Source organism: Heterodontus francisci, unplaced genomic scaffold (assembly GCF_036365525.1).
Source record: "Heterodontus francisci isolate sHetFra1 unplaced genomic scaffold, sHetFra1.hap1 HAP1_SCAFFOLD_1959, whole genome shotgun sequence".
Classification (NCBI taxonomy): Eukaryota; Metazoa; Chordata; class Chondrichthyes; order Heterodontiformes; family Heterodontidae; genus Heterodontus; species Heterodontus francisci.
Window position 1 is genome coordinate 10,001 of NW_027141660.1, and position 5,000 is coordinate 15,000.

Consider the following 5,000-nt stretch of genomic DNA (forward strand, 5'->3'; position numbering starts at 1 on the left):
TGGTTAACCATTTGCCCTTTCGGACTTAGTCTCTGGACATTATTCGACGGATTTTCTGGTTAACCATTTGCCCTTTCGGACTTAGTCTCTGGGCATTATTTTCGACTTTTTGGTTAATGATTTCATACTTTTTACTTACTTTTGCCCTTTTTGGTTAATGATTACTCTGCTTACTGGTTAACCATTTGCCCTTTCGGACTTAGTCTCTGGACATTATTTTCGAGTTTTTGGTTAATGATTTCACACTTTTAACATATTTTTGCGCTTTTTGGTTAATGATTACTCTGCTTACTGGTTAACCATTTGCCCTTTCGGACTTAGTCTCTGGACATTATTTTCGACTTTTTGGTTAATGATTTCACACTTTTTACTTACTTTTGCGATTTTTGGTTAATGATTTCACACTTTTAACATATTTTTGCGCTTTTTGGTTAATGATTACTCTGCTTACTGGTTAACCATTTGCCCTTTCGGACTTAGTCTCTGGAGATTATTTTCGACTTTTTGGTTAATGATTTCACACTTTTAACTTAATTTTGTGCTTTTTGGTTAATGATTTCACACTTTTTACTTACTTTTGCGATTTTTGGTTAATGATTACTCTGCTTACTGGTTAACCATTTGCCCTTTCGGACTTAGTCTCTGGACATTATTTTCGAGTTTTTGGTTAATGATTTCACACTTTTAACATATTTTTGCGCTTTTTGGTTAATGATTACTCTGCTTACTGGTTAACCATTTGCCCTTTCGGACTTAGTCTCTGGAGATTATTTTCGAGTTTTTGGTTAATGATTTCACACTTTTTACTTACTTTTGCGCTTTTTGGTTACTGATTTCACACTTTTTACATATTTTTGCGCTTTTTGGTTAATGATTACTCTGCTTACTGGTTAACCATTTGCCCTTTCGGACTTAGTCTCTGGACATTATTTTCGAGTTTTTGGTTAATGATTTCACACTTTTAACATATTTTTGCGCTTTTTGGTTAATGATTACTCTGCTTACTGGTTAACCATTTGCCCTTTCGGACTTAGTCTCTGGAGATTATTTTCGACTTTTTGGTTAATGATTTCACACTTTTAACTTAATTTTGTGCTTTTTGGTTAATGATTTCACACTTTTTACTTACTTTTGCGATTTTTGGTTAATGATTACTCTGCTTACTGGTTAACCATTTGCCCTTTCGGACTTAGTCTCTGGACATTGTTTTCGACATTTTGGTTAATGATTTCACACTTTTAACTTAATTTTGTGCTTTTTGGTTAATGATTTCATACTTTTTACTTACTTTTGCGATTTTTGGTTAATGATTTCATACTTTTTACTTACTTTTGCGATTTTTGGTTAATGATTTCATACTTTTTACTTACTTTTGCCCTTTTTGGTTAATGATTTCATACTTTTTACTTACTTTTGCGATTTTTGGTTAATGATTACTCTGCTTACTGGTTAACCATTTGCCCTTTCGGACTTGGTCTCTGGACATTATTTTCGACTTTTTGGTTAATGATTTCACACTTTTAACTTAATTTTGTGCTTTTTGGTTAATGATTTCATACTTTTTACTTACTTTTGCCCTTTTTGGTTAATGATTACTCTGCTTACTGGTTAACCATTTGCCCTTTCGGACTTAGTCTCTGCACATTATTTTCGAGTTTTTGGTTAATGATTTCACACTTTTAACATATTTTTGCGATTTTTGGTTAATGATTACTCTGCTTACTGGTTAACCATTTGCCCTTTCGGACTTAGTCTCTGGAGATTATTTTCGACTTTTTGGTTAATGATTTCACACTTTTAACTTAATTTTGTGCTTTTTGGTTAATGATTTCATACTTTTTACTTACTTTTGCCCTTTTTGGTTAATGATTACTCTGCTTACTGGTTAACCATTTGCCCTTTCGGACTTGGTCTCTGGACATTATTTTCGAGTTTTTGGTTAATGATTTCACACTTTTTACTTACTTTTGCGATTTTTGGTTAATGATTTCATACTTTTTACTTACTTTTGCGATTTTTGGTTAATGATTACTCTGCTTACTGGTTAACCATTTGCCCTTTCGGACTTGGTCTCTGGACATTATTTTCGAGTTTTTGGTTAATGATTTCACACTTTTAACATAATTTTGCGCTTTTTGGTTAATGATTACTCTGCTTGCTTGTTACTGATTTCCCCTTTCGGACTTGATCTCTGGCCGTTCTTTTCGACCTTTTTGGATAAGGTTTCCACACTCTGAAATTATTTTGGGCTCACTGATTAGGCGAGATCAAGGGGGCATGCCTGGGCACTTTGGGCTCAGTTTGGGAAGGCGGCGTCCGTGTGCTCCTCCGCCCTTCCCGCACTTGCGGCTAGGTTTGCCAAACTGCGCTGACCCGCAGCCCTGCCTTTTTGCCCACGGCACGGAACGACTCAAGTCTGGCTCCGTTCCAGGCCGTTGCCTCCGGCTGCCCGCCGTCCGGCCGGCCTGGGACGTACCCCGGCTGACGGCGCCGGAGGCCCTCTAGCAGCCACCGGTGCCGCGGGCCAATGGGTCCGGGCGTTCCGGAGCTATCGGTGGGGAAGTGCTCTCCCCTTTTCCTGACGCCGTTCGCCCGAGCAGAGGTGCAGCCTGACGGGACTGCTGTCGCCTTCCGCGGCGCACCGGCCCCTTTCACCTGCCGTCGACCGCGCGGAGCTCGGACCTCCCTCCCCGAAGTTATGGCCCCGGCGCCGGAGGGTGCCCGGGGCCGGGCATTCAGCGGGGTGAGTCTTCACCTTCCCGGTCAGCCTGCGGGGTCGGTGCGCCGGCACTCGACGCCGGAGGGTCCCCTCTTTCCGTAGAGCCCCGCCCGGTGCCGATCGGCCGGCGGATTGCGGAGCGAACCGCGCCTGACCGACGGGCCTCGGAAACCCGTTGCAGTCGACGGGGGGGAACCGGACAGCGGGACGAGGTGCCGATTCCACCCGCAGATTCGATCCCGAAATCCCGCGGGATTCGGCGGTCCGACCCGACAGATTCAAACGTCGCCCGGGCGGCCCCCAGCGGTCGGGCCGGCCTGGTTCCGCCACCGCCCGATGCCCCTCGCCCCCGGCTACCGCCGGCCGCGCAGACCGAGCGAATGCGGCCGGACGTCCGGCGGCAATCGGCCGGAAAGCGGTATGGCCATTTCCTACTGTCCCTCGGACGGGCAGAGGGGCGGCGCCGGGGCACTCGCGGACCAGGCCGCGCCCCTCCGAGCCCTACCGCCTGCCGTCGACCGCGCGGGGATCGGACCTCCCTCCCCGAAGTTATGGCCCCGGAGCCGGAGGGTACCCGGGGCCGGGCATTCAGCGGGGTGAGTCTTCACCTTCCCGGTCAGCCTGCGGGGTCGGTGCGCCGGCACTCGACGCGGGAGGGTCCCCTCTTTCCGTAGAGCCCCGCCCGGTGCCGATCGGCCGGCGGATTGCGGAGCGAACCGCGCCTGACCGACGGGCCTCGGAAACCCGTTGCAGTCGACCGGGGGGAACCGGACAGCGGGACGAGGTGCCGATTCCACCCGCAGATTCGATCCCGAAATCCCGCGGGATTCGGCGGTCCGACCCGACAGATTCAAACGTCGCCCGGGCGGCCCCCAGCGGTCGGGCCGGCCTGGTTCCGCCACCGCCCGATGCCCCTCGCCCCCGGCTACCGCCGGCCGCGCAGACCGAGCGAATGCGGCCGGACGTCCGGCGGCAATCGGCCGGAAAGCGGTATGGCCATTTCCTACTGTCCCTCGGACGGGCAGAGGGGCGGCGCCGGGGCACTCGCGGACCAGGCCGCGCCCCTCCGAGCCCTACCGCCTGCCGTCGACCGCGCGGGGATCGGACCCTCCTCGCCGAAGTTATGGAGGTAGGACCGGGAGGCTGCCCAGGGTCGGGACTTCAACCGGCTGCCGCCACCCTTTCCCGCCTGTCCCACGGGCTCGGAGATCCAGGCCCTGCAAAGACCCTCCGGTCGCCACCCGACAGGTGCTTTACCGGAGAAATCGTAAACCGGCGTCAGGGCCGGACCTGTCCCGCAGAGGGCAGCCTGCGCCCTTATGCTTTCCCTTTTGCTTTGGCCCCGCAGTAGCAAATGGTTCACCGATAAGTCGGGAACCCACACGCCCGGCCCCACCCGCCCATCCTTCCGCAATGCATCGCCTAGACACACGCACCAAGGGCGCTCTCCTTCCCCCGCCTCCCACATCCCACAGGATGTGCCCTCAGACCACGGCGCCCACACAACCACCCACCCACCCAACCTTCCTAAACACGCCGGCAAACATGCATACAAACACGGCCACCTTCGCAAATTCACCCCCACGCCGACTATTAAGCCCGGCAAGACTCATTGCAGCCAACCGCGGCCAAAAGTTGAAGTGACAACTCATTAACCAATTTCCAAAATTAGGCCAACTGAATAACCAGACTCTTTGTCAATCTGACGACGGGGGCAAATCATAAACCGGTTCTGCCCACTGCTAGCCTTCGCAAAGTCACCCCCGCACGCCGACTATTAAGCCCGGCAAGACTCATTGTAGCCAACCGCGGCCAAAAGTTGAAGTGACAACTCATTAACCAATTTACAACATTTGGACAACTGATTAACCAGACTCTTTGTCAATCTGACGACGGGAGCAAATCATAAACCGGTTCTGCCCACTGCTAGCCTTCGCAAGGTCACCCCCGCACGCCGACTATTAAGCCCGGCAAGACTCATTGTAGCCAACCGCGGCCAAAAGTTGAAGTGACAACTCATTAACCAATTTACAACATTTGGACAACTGATTAACCAGACTCTTTGTCAATCTGACGACGGGAGCAAATCATAAACCGGTTCTGCCCACTGCTAGCCTTCGCAAAGTCACCCCCCCCCCCCCACGCCGACTATTAAGCCCGGCAAGACTCATTGCAGCCAACCGCGGCCAAAAGTTGAAGTGACAACTCATTAACCAATTTACAACATTTGGACAACTGATTAACCAGACTCTTTGTCAATCTGACGACGGGGGCAAATCAT